General features: G+C 36.5%; 1 protein-coding gene across 1 annotated transcript in view; it reads right to left on the minus strand.

Moving 5' to 3' along the window:
* The window catches only part of CDH7 (cadherin 7), a 136,742-nt gene that overhangs the window by 26,657 nt on the left and 96,936 nt on the right, over positions 1 to 13,149 (minus strand). The window lies entirely within an intron of this gene.

The raw sequence follows: 13,149 nt of genomic DNA on the forward strand, positions 1-13,149 counted from the left end.
CGTGATGTTCCCCTTCCCGAGTCCAAGTGATCTCATTGTTCAGTTCCCACCTATGAGTGAGAACATGCGGTGTTTGGTTTTCTGTTCTTGTGATAGTTTGCTAAGAATGATGGTTTCCAGCTGCATCCATGTCCCTACAAAGGACGCAAACTCATCCTTTTTTATGGCTGCATAGTATTCCATGGTGTATATGTGCCACATTTTCTTAATCCAGTCTGTCACAGATGGACATTTGGGTTGATTCCAAGTCTTTGCTATTGTGAATAGTGCCGCAATAAACATACGTGTGCATGTGTCTTTATAGCAGCATGATTTATAATCCTTTGGGTATATACCCAGTAGTTTGTCGTATTTTTTAGTAGAGACGGGGTTTCACCATGTTAGCCAGGATGGTCCTGATCACCTGACCTCGTGATCCGCCCGTCTCGGCCTCCCAAAGTGCTGGGATTACAGGCTTGAGCCACCGTGCCCGGCCGATTATGGACCCTTCTAAAATGAAACATGTAAACATCTTGCCCATTTGTATATACTTAGTAACACCTTTTGTTCTGACAGCACCAACCTGTCATTAACCGTCTTTCTTTTATTTTTTATTTTTTAAATCTTACTCAGTGGTCTTGACGAGGATTCTAAAGACATGTTTCAAAGTAGAACCCCTGAGATTGCATGGCTGTTTTTGCATGTAAAAGCCTTTTCTCGAAATATCTGTAATCCAAATATTTTTTCAGCAGTGAAAAATTACTGCTCCACTTGTATTTTTGTCCATGTTATTATTTGTTTTATACACAAAATTCACCCTCCCCTCATGATGATCAGCTTCAGGTTCCTCTCACAGTCTTTCTGGTTGGGTGAGATGGCTCTCATTTAAAAACAAACAATTAAACAAACAAATGAACAAAAGAACAAACAGAAAAAAAAAGCATACACCCACTTTAGACATGATGATTAGTAACTGCTTCAACTACACTCATGATCCATTAAACATAATGGTCTTTCATGTTCTTCATCTTCTTGATTCCTGATTTGCTCCTCTACTCCAGTTTTCATAGATTCTTATGAGCATACCTTTGACTTGTCAGCTCTAATATATGCATTACTGTTGGAAACTCTACTTCAAGCATCTTACTCTCTGTTCACCACCTCCTACTCCAGCAATTCTCCATCCTGACAGGGATCTACAATTTACTGACACTAGCAACATTTTCTTAAAATCAGTTTGCCTTTATTTCCTCACATCTCTCTTACCAATTTATGTACTATGAGCCCTCATTATTATTACTCCTGTGTATATGCATATTACATTGTAATATATCAAACTTAGTGACATCAAACAATAATAATAATATATCTTATTTTGTTTGAGTCAGAAATTTGAAAGTGTGTTTGTAGGGCAGTTTTAGCTCTTAATCTCACAGGAGGTTGTAGTCAATGTTGGCTGGGTCAACCATGATTTGATGATTTGACTGGGATTGGAGGATCCAGTTTCAAAGTGTCTTATTCACACTGACGGCATGTGCATGGCATGGATGGTGAGCTGGTGCTGCCAAATGGACTCCTCTTCACAGCACTGCCTGAGTGTCCTCATGGCAGGAAAGCCAGCTTCCCCCATTTTTTTCAATTTATCTGACAGTGTGTTTTTTCTTCTTTAATTTCTTAATATGATGAATTATATTGGTGAACTTTTGAATATTAAACTAATCTTATGCTTCTGGGATAAACCCTACTTTATCATGGTGAATTATTCTTTTATATATTGCTTGATTGAGTTATCTAAATGTTCTGTGGAAAATATTTGCATGGAAGTCTTGATCAAAGTTTTCTTTTCTTGTACTACATCTACCTGGTTTTGGTAGTAAGAATAAGGCTATGTGAAAATGTTGGGATGCATTCCCTCTTCTTGTATTTCCTGAACAATACTGTGTAGAATTGGTAATTCTTCTTTAAGTGTTTGGTAAAAATTTGTCACTGAAGTGATCTGGGCTCAAATATTTCCATTTTCAGAAAGTTTTTAACTAAAATTATAATTTATTTAATAGTTATGGGATTATTTAGGTTATCTATTTCATGTTGAGTTTTGAGAGTTAACACTTTTTGAATAATTGATCCATTTATTCCAAATTGTCCAATTTCACTGAAATTATAAACTTTATGTCAGTAGACGTGTTTATAGTATTTTCTTATTCTGGTTTTTATGTTTGCAGGGTCTGTAACATCTCCTCTTTTGTTCTTAATATTTATCATTTTTTCTGCTTTTTTTTTTTCCTTTTTCAGTGTTGGTAGAGGTTTATCACTATTTAGGTCTGTTCAAAAAAACAAGCATTTAATTTTATTGATTTCTGTATAATTTGTTTTGAAATGCATTGTTTTTTGCTCTTATAATTATTGTTTTATTTCTTCACCTTGCTTTGGATTTATTCTGCTAATGTTTTTCTAATTATTACTCCAGGACAGGGGACAGTAGAGGGAAAATAATGGTAAACCCATCACAGGTTTGGAGATACTTTGTAGTACCCTTCTTCACTAAACTACCTGCTAATATTTACTTTTCAGAGTTCTGATGGCTCCACTCTATCCAGGTTTCATAGTTGCATTTACTGTGAGATACAGGGTGGAATATGTTTACTTAGAACAGGATTATGTGTGTATCTATGTATACATATGTATATATACATGTACGTATATATACATATATATATGTATGCAACCAATATACATATATAAAATACACTTCTATACAAGTAATATTCAATGGCAATATGACAGCTGATATTAATGTTTGATAAGAGGATTGTAACTTAATGAGATTATAACCCATACATTCATGCATCAATTGAGCCAATATTAAAGCCTGAATTGTTCTCTTTGTCAAATCTCTAAGTTAATAACTGAGATAATGTTTGGATATTCATGAAAAAATAAATGTCTAGATTCTTAAAAGCAAAAAGGCCTTGAACTTGACAGACATCGGTCTAAATGAATTCATGAAATTCCCCACAGGGCTAACATCAATAACTAAAACACCTGCCTCTATTATCAATAGTCTCAAAGATCTTAGCATTAGAATAAAAAACATTAAAGTGGAGAATTTATTTAATATGCTAAACGTCTCCAACCACTATTTGCCTCACAGAAAACCACAAATAATTTAGGGATCTAGTTATAACCTAGGCCTCTATCTGTTTTGAAAAAACGTGGGCCACAAAAGTTTCTATCATTCAAATATTTATCATTTCTGAATTATAAATTCTACAGCTTCCCCTAGTAGATATATTTATTTATTTATTTAGACAAAATCTACTCTGTAGCCCAGGCTGGAGTACAGTGGTACTCCATGAGCTCACTACAGACTCAACCTCTCAGGCTCAAGTGATCCTCCCATCTCAGCCTCCCAAGGAGCAAGGTCTACACACGTGGGCCATGTGCCAAGCTAATTTTTGTATTTTTTGTAGAGACATGGTCTCACTATGCCTCCAGGGCTGGTCCCAAACTCCTAGGCTCAAGCAATTCTCCTGCCTCAGCCTCTCAAAGTATTAGGATTACAGGCTTGAACCACACACCACGTCTGGCCCCCCTTCTAAATTGTGTGTATTTGTTAGTAACTATAATTCCCACTTAGATCTCACTAAATAGCATATATATATATGTGTGTGTGTGTGTGTGTGTGTGTATATATATATATGGTAATTTATGATGTTATAATTTCCTTATGTCTTCCATTTATTCATTTATGCATTTGGCAATTATTCTTGAGCACCTGCAAGTGACATACTATTTCAGGAAATACATTACATAAACAATTTTTTTAAACTTGCAACTAAAATAATAAATATTGAGGGATAAACTAAGAAGTTATTATGAAGGAGGTCAGGGTATGTTTGCAGAATGGTATTGACTTGAGAAGACATGGGATGCTTTGGCAAAGACAAGGTTTAGACTGACAATCCAGAACAGTCCTAGTGGTTATTACATTTCTTAATGACAAGGACTTGGGATCACCTAGTATTAAAGGGGTTTCCTATTTCTACCAGTCCTTCTGGACATGCAAAAACCTTAAGTTGTAGTATAAAGCATTAGCTAATGTATAAAGTTACTTGAGAAAAAAACGTCCTTAGGTAAGAAAAATAAAGAAAATATAGATACTTTTTAGAATGAGAAGTGTAAAATATCTCTGCCTTAGTAATGTGGGAGGGCTGATTGAGTCAAGAGAAGAAAGGCCCTAAAAGAAGTCTGAAAGGACACACTATTTGATGTTGTGGATTGACTGGCCTAGGGACCTGAGAAATGCAGTTGCCTGAGTTAATTGGAGGCTGAACTAGAAGTGTGAGGATAGGTGATTTCCAAATCATGAACCACCACCAACTACAGTGCAACTTCTGATGCCATTAGTGGTATGTGGACTTAGAACAATCTCTCTAGCTTCTGCAAAATACAGCCTAAAATACTTGGCTACCTTTAGTGTATGTTGGAGTGAACAATTAGAGAAATCACTTTCACATTTTTGCAGCAACAGCAGTTAAGCTTCTGCCCTATCCACTTATTATGCTGACAGCTCTGTATCTCAATATCCAGTCTCAAACTAGTTCCTGAGATTTGTGTACACTGCTTTTTAGATGCCTGTACCATTACTAATACAATCTTGATATATCTATGAGCAAATTTATCAACCTTTTCCCCAAATCACCCTACCTTCTGAACTTTTCTCTTTGCAGGATGTAATATTTAAAATATAGTTTACCTTCTTTCCTTAATTCTCAAACAAATATGTAAGGTCATATAGTGGCAGAAACTTCCATTTGCATACCTAATAATTATATTTCTCTTACGTCCTGTTAAGAGAACTGTGCTTTTGTTAGAGTCAGCCATACGTCCAGCTGAAAAACTATATTTGCTAGCCTCCCTTGTAGATGTGGTGTCTTTTTATTTAAGTTTTGGGAAATGAAGTACAAAATACATTTTTAGCCTACAGTCTAATTGAAAAACTCCTTAAAGCATGAGTGATAGTTGTTAATTTATCTGGTATTTGATTTCTGCCCTTCCCCTTTCTCTCACCTGAGGCATAAACACAATAGAAGAGATCCAGAAGCCATATTGTAAATAAGCGGTGACAAGTGCTTAAAAAATGAAGCCAAGGCTCTTGATGGCATTATACTGCCAAGGTGTCAGTCCTTGAGAACATAGCTCCAGACTTCTCATTAGTACGTCATTAGTGTTAAGCTTTGCTGCTACTAGCCAAGCACAATTTCTAACTAACGCAAGCATATGTTATTATTGAGGTTATTTCAATACTGGACTCTAAAATTTCACAGTTGGGGGTTGGATCCAAGATTTAGAATCATGACTATTTGAGCCAGTTTTCCAGCACACTATGTTGCATATACATTAATTGTAGTTTCAGCCACCTACATCTCTATAATTCAGCTATTTGTTTTTTCCCCCCCTCTGCTTTCCTATCTAAACTCATAACCAGTCAAACTGATGTATTAATTGGTGAACAAATATATACCACACACATCTCCAATTCTGTGCCTTTTCTCATGTTGGTCATTCTGTATCCCTGTTTTTCCTCCTTTCCAATTATTTCAGTCCTGCTATTCATTGAAGACAAACTAGTAGCATTAAAGCAGCATGCCTTTCCAATTACATCAGAAGTCATGCTTTTTAAAGAAAACTTGCAGGGTGTGTGATCCGTGGAGTTTACCAAATGTTCCTTGTGCTACACCACCAGGAACCATAGACTGAGGACAGTATTTCTGGCTATGACCCTGTCACTAACCTACTGTACTAATTGGGGCTTTTCATCTGTGCTTTTTCTGTTTCTTCATTTGTTCAATGAGAAAGGTTTACAAGATAAATTATCATTTTCAGATCTAACACTGAATTTTTTAAAATGAGTTTTCATGTAAGATCTCTTCTACAGCTACATAACAAGAGGGTTTCTGCAAAAGACCGTATCTCATACATCTGTGTGTCTTCAGTGTTTGAACATCTGTTACAAAATGAATTCCCTAATGAATACTGGTGATTATCCTGCAGCTATTTGATAAGCTAAAGAGATCAATTAAAATGTTCTTCTTTATATTCACAGGTAGCATTCTTATCACCAGCTATTAATTTGCATATCAGTGTTCACAAACAGAAAGTGGGGGTGAGTGAGCTAGATTAACACAAAATATATCATCAGTACTCCCAAAGTGGCAAAAGAGAATGTAATAAAAAAGCATCAGAAAGTTTAATCAATTGAAATAGATGAATAATTTGAATTGAAAATTTCATCTACTATAAAGTTTGTCAGTATGCGTGTGCGCATTTGCGTGTGTCTATGTGGATTGCTGTAAGGATCGCACAGGTTTGATATAGACCTCACTAAAATCCTGGAACCATATTTTCTAACTGTGTGGCCAGGGATGTATTTACTTCTAAGAACATAGTAATAATAATGCTTGCCTGTTAGGAATTTAATGATAAGTAAACTTCAAAATAAACTATTGAGGCCGGGCACTGTGGCTCACGCCTATAATCCCAGCATTTTGGGAGGCCGAGGTGGGTGGAATGCTTAAATTCAGTAGTTAGAAACCAGCCTAGGCAACATGGCAAAGCCCCAGCTCTACAAAAAATTAGTTGGCCGTGGTGGTATGTGCCTGTTGTCCTAGCTGCTGGGGAGGCTGAAATGGGAGGATCACCTGAGTCCAGAAGGCGGAAGTTGCAGTGAGTCATGATTGTGTCACTGCACTCCAGCCTGGGCAATAGAGTGAGGACTTGTTTCAAAAAAAAAAAAAAACGAATAAAAATGAACTATTGATTTCTGAACTTAATGACAGCAGACACCTTGCTCACCCCTTTTCTGATTATGTCAACACAATTTTCCTTTAGGGTTTTAAACTTTTTCAAATCTCATATGCAATCTTCATGGCACTCAAGATGTCCAGAACATTTTGGAGAAGAGACGGCCACATATATGAATATATGCAAAGGAAAAAAAAAAAAAAACTCTGCAGCAAATGTGAATCTTAAACAGAGAGCTGCAAGAAAAGAGTTGCAGCTGATTCCTCACAGTTGCTACATTCTGAAGAGCCTGCTACCCCTGCTACAAGTATTTACAGAGGAACCCTATTCCTCTCCTTTTCTGAAGATTGGTCATTCAACTTTTTCCTTTGATTCTTTGAGCTATACCCAATTATTCCAATAAACTTCTTTCTTTTTTTAACTAACCGTGGCCAATTTCTGTTGATTATGGTTAAAGAATATTAAGAGGACAGTACATGATAAAAAGTAATATTCCCTAACTTTTTAACCCCATGAATAATTCTCTACCATTTGCACCAAGAACATTGAATTTTTGTATTCCTTTATTAATGTGACTTTTCATTAAGTATTTTATTTAATAAATTATATATTATATTTTTAATATACGTGTGTGTGTGTGTGTGTGTGTGTGTGTGTGTGTGTGTGTGTGTGGCAGGGCATCACTGTGTCACTGAGGCTGGAGTGCAGTGGCATCATCTCAGTTCACTGCACCCTCCACCTCCTGATTTCAAGAGATTCTTCTGCCTCAGCCTCCCAAGTAGCTGGGATTACAGGCATGAACCACCACACCTGGGTAATTTTTATATTTTTTGTAAGGACAGGGCTTCACCACAGGGGCCAGGCTGGTCTCAAACTCCTGGCTTCAAATAATCCACCTGCTGTGGCCTCCCAAAATGCTGGAATTACAGATGTGAGCCACTGTGCCCAGCCCTCAGTAAGTATTTTAGATATGAAAAATACTTTAAGAAACAAATCAGAACAAATGTAATTTTCAATGAATTTATTTTACCTGGAGTCTTCCAAAAAGGTAACTAAGAAAGTCTTTGCTGACAGTAGAGCTTTGTAGTTCTACAGCAATATAATAAAACAAGAAAAAATGGCCGGGGTGGTGGCTCATATCTGTAATCCCAGCACTTTGGGAGGCTGAGGCAGGTGGATCACCTGAGGTCAGGAGTTCGACGCAAGCCTGGCCAACATGGTGGGACCCTGTCTCTATTAAAAATACAAAAATTAGCCAGGAATGGTGGCGGATGCCTGTAATGCCAACTACTTGGGAGGCAGGGGCAGAAGAATTGCTTGAACTTGGCAGGTGGAAGTTGCAGTGAACCAAGATTGCACCACTGCAGTCCAGCTGGGCAAAAGAAAAGAGAAGAAAGAAGGGAAGGGAAGGGGAGGGGAGGGGAGGGGAGGGGAGGGGAGGGAAAGATGCTCAGATAAATTAGGCCATTTCCTTAGAAAATTTTAACTCTACAAAAATTATCGTCTGGGATAGTAACGTACACTACTCTAACAAAAACACTTTATGTTTTCACCAGACATGAACATATACTCTCTTTTTTCATTTTTAGTGGTAGTTATGCTAAAATGAGCAGCATTTTGAAATAGAGTACAGCTTATAGTCTTCTCACAGATTTAATATCCGCTACTTTTTACGTTAATCAGTTTTACTGCTGCTATTATTTTTCTGTATGTTATGTTATCGGCTTGCTAATTTTCTTGGAATAAAATAGATATTCACAAATAATTTAGATTTCATATGTGCACATAAATGCATTAATACAAGCTACTCAAAAAATACACATTGAATTATTCAAATACTCCAAATATGTTCACACTAGTCACAAAAAGGAATTTATGATATACTATTACCAGTTTTATGTGAGGGTATACAATACCAGGAATGCTGAAAAGTCCACAGGTAAATATTATCCAAGAATCCTTTAACATAAATATAAACTTATTTCTATATTTAGATTATTAGAAATGCTTAAAATGATGCCTAGTGCTTTTTCTTTTCCTGTATTCATATCTGATCTTATTTGTAATAATATCACGTTCCATTTCATTGGTCATTTTTAGCATAGGAATTTTGGGTTTGCTGTGATGCCTGCAGAAATGAATTTGCTTATTTCATAATTTAGTACTAGGCTTTTAAGATATAACCAAATAAAACATAAATGTATTTTGCATGATGTTTTCTTGGCTTGTCCAAATCTTGCCATCCCTTGAAGCCCTACTTACTCTACCACTCCTTCAAATGAAATCTCACAGCCTGAACTTGGAGTGCTGATTATTTATCATACAATTTGCCCTATTACAGTGCTGGCATATTTTCCCCGATATTGTTTAACTTTTATGAGATCTTATTACTTTATCCAGATTGTAAGTTTCTTGAGGTCAGAGGAAATGTTTCATTTATCTTTGTTTTCTCATTAGCATTTCCCCAGTGCCTTGCATAACATAGGTTTTTAATGAATGCCTGTTCAGTCATTGATCAGTCTGCCAATGCTGACATGAAAAATGAGTCAAATCCTCTAGACTTTAGGCTGTTCTTACAGCTTTTACCATCTTGGATGAGAAACACAGAAGTGAAGTTTCTATCATTCAGAAACATGACCAGCATCAACAGACCACAATCTGTCCTTCCAAGTTCAAGAGATAAAGCCCAATATTGAGTACTTAGGGCCAAAATACATGATGTGATAAACAGCTACTTATCAAATAACAAGCCAGAAACATGCTTGCCCTCAATTACCCATTTTTCCTAAAAAAAAAAAAAAAAAAAAAAAAAATTTCCTCTAAGTATTCTCAAGTATCAACTAACTTCCACCCTTGGCTTTGGCTACAATTTTAGTTTACATATGGTTTTATTTCCACATACCACCCCCTGCCACAAAAGGACAGTACAGTGTACATGAAATGGTGGTTTACTGGACTTTCAGCTTAATCTTTCCATCTATGACAACTACACTTGCGAACATCAAAATGACCAGGTTCCAATAGTCATGTAGGTGCCCCAGTCTTTTTTTAAGGAAAAAGCAGATTCACAGAGAAGAGTTATGCATAACCTTTGGTCGGTACTTCAGTAAAGTAGGTAGACATTTTAAAATGCTGTGCAAAGCAGGGATCATGTAGGAAGACAATATCAACTTTGCCTTGCTGGGGGCAACTAAATATATATTTTCCAGAATTTTAACTTATTGCCTCATATATCAGAAAACATTACAAACATAAATGACATTTGCTAGATTTCAGTATTATACAACAAAGAATGTCAATAAATTCAAAACTAATCATCCCATTGGCTATACTGTTTTACAAGTCAAACCCTACTGGTCTAATTTTAAATAATTACAACAAAACAAATAATGCTTTTCCATTCCTCAAAGAACTACAATATTGCTAAAGGTGTAACGCACAAAGCTCACAATTGTTAAGACTCCTCGTGCCCCATCTCAATCTGGAGATTCACTTTTCCTAGTACCTCAGAAGACTGTGCTATTTATTCATCCACTGACATATGTTTTATTATGTTAAACATATATTATGAGACAGGATTTACATTTTGATAGTTATTGGAGTGCCTAATGCAAATACATGTTTATATTCATCAAAAAGCCCTATAATATGTTGTATCTTTTGGAATATGTGTGAGTACAAGACAACCTGCAATATAGATTGCCAATATGGTTGCATACAAAATGCTATGTCTCTTTTACTGACTTCGTTAATCTCAGAATTAAAATGGCATGAAAACACAATAACCTATAATAATAGCAATACATAATAATAATACATGGTAATATTTAAGTCATGATTCACAGTTTAAAAGCTTCATTTACTTTTTCTCTCTTAGTCAATCATCAGAAAATCCTGGGATAAAGCATCAGTTACTTTTCCTTTTTGCTGGCTAATACAAAACCATAGGAAGCGGCCGGGCGCGGTGGCTCAAGCCTGTAATCCCAGCCCTTTGGGAGGCCGAGACGGGCGGATCACGAGGTCAGGAGATCGAGACCATCCTGGCTAACACGGTGAAACCCCGTCTCTACTAAAATACAAAACTAGCCGGGCGATGTGGCGGGCGCCTGTAGTCCCAGCTACTCGGGAGGCTGAGGCAGGAGAATGGCGTAAACCCGGGAGGCAGAGCTTGCAGTGAGCTGAGATCTGGCCACTGCACTCCAGTCCGGGCGACAGAGCGAGACTCCGCCTCAAAAAAAAAAAAACCATAGGAAGCAAGGTGACATCTCCTAGGTCATTCCACAAACAGCAGTGCTGGGAAGGGAACCAGTCTTCAAGAGAATGCATGTGAGTAATGCAGACTCAACAAATTATAAAATAAGGAGACTGGCCTCTTAAGGGATATTATATAAAAGGATAGAGGAAGAGAAGTATGAGAAAGACAAATGCAGAAAAAAAAAAGGTGCAAATAATTGTGCTGACCTTACGAAAATCATGTAAAAACTTTCAAGTATGTAAGTATTAAACATGACTCAAGAAATTAATTCTACAAATGCAAAAGAAATATTCATATATTCAAAATAAAATGTTAATTCACTGGGGACAAAGTCTGTCTATTTCTCTCTTTGTGAGGAAACAATGTAAGCTAACACTAACTTGAACTTTCATGTCACTGTCATTACTTTTAAGGAAATGAAAGTGGAGTAAAAAACATGGTGCTGGGTAGATTCTCTTTCACTGATAAAGAACACAGAGATTTTTACTTCCAAAATTAGAAGTTCAGCCTTTGACCTCTGTGCTTCAGAGAACAGACCTGGAGCTGACTTCATCTCTCTCTAGTCACTACTTGCTCTTTCTCAAGTCACCTTCCACTTGGGCCCTCTATTCCTTCTTCTTCCTCAAATTATTATATAATAATATTGACATTTTTCCAACAAAATACTATAAAAGTGAAATATTTTCTTTTTTTTTTTTTTTTTGAGGTGGAGTCTCGCTCTGTCGCCCGGACTGGAGTGCAGTGGCCAGATCTCAGCTCACTGCAAGCTCCGCCTCCCGGGTTTTACGCCATTCTCCTGCCTCAGCCTCCCGAGTAGCTGGGACTACAGGCGCCCACCACTGCGCCGGGCTAGTTTTTTGTATTTTTTAGTAGAGAATGGGTTTCACCATGTTAGCCAGGATGGTCTCGATCTCCTGACCTCGTGATCTGCCCGTCTCAGCCTCCCAAAGTGCTGGGATTACAGGCTTGAGCCACCATGCCCGGCCAAAAGTGAAATATTTTCTATGAAAGGCTTCAACAGAATGAAACAAGGGACTGGGTAATAGAAGAATTTGAACAGGATGAAAATATCAATGCAATCAGTGAAAATATTCTTAAATCCTTTCATTTTACTTATTCATTTATTTATTTTAGAGACAGGGGTCTCACTATGTTGTCCAGGCTGGAGTGCAATGGTTACTTACAAGTGCAATTGTAGCTTACTGCAATCTAGAACTCCTGGTCTCAAGTGATCCTCCTGTTTCAGCCTCCCAAATAGCTAGAACTACAGGCATTTGTCATCCCACCTGGCTCCATCATTCATTTTAGTAGTAAATTATGATATATATTACTGTCTTTCTTTCTCCATATCTCCAACTTTATGAAAGCATGTCTCTCTTTCCATTAAATTAAATGATTCAAGCAAAAACCAAATTGTCCTAAGCAGCTAATCTATGCCAGTAATTGTGCTGTGGTTGATTGTTCATGAGGGCAAGAGATTTAAGGTTTCACTAAGAGATGGAATGCTATAGCAAAACTCACACTCATGTTTGCCCAAATTAATATAACTTGGTATGTGGGGCTGAACTGCAGTCAGGAAATTTTCTTGACCATGAAGGCAGGGCAATTACAGTGAAGAGGGGAAGGCTTATTCTATCTGCTATATTTGTGATTCATAAATATTCTTGTGCACAGATTATATTCTCAGAAATGGTCTATTATCACCACATTAAAAACAGTATAATCATCAATACATTCTGAAATTGCTGTCTAGATAAGGACATAATATGTATGATTTCATTTTTTAAATAACTGTTATTCTATACCAATCCTTTACAAGGTTCTATATATATGTGTATGTGTGTATATATATGTATATATACACACACATATATACATACATATATGTATATATACTACTTTAAAATATATGTGTGTGTGTGTATAAATGTATATAATCACTTTATTAGTTTAGAAAGAAACAACATTATGGGCTTTTTTAAACCAAGAAATATTAAGTAATTTTCATGACAATTTAGAGCCAAAGTCCGGACTTATCTCAAAAGTTAGCTGAAAAGCACTTACCATTGTTAAATATTATTTAAATCTAAAAATCTGTGGATAGCCTATAA

This window comes from Rhinopithecus bieti, unplaced genomic scaffold (assembly GCF_001698545.2).
Source record: "Rhinopithecus bieti isolate Rb0 unplaced genomic scaffold, ASM169854v2 scaffold_2272, whole genome shotgun sequence".
NCBI lineage: Eukaryota > Metazoa > Chordata > Mammalia > Primates > Cercopithecidae > Rhinopithecus > Rhinopithecus bieti.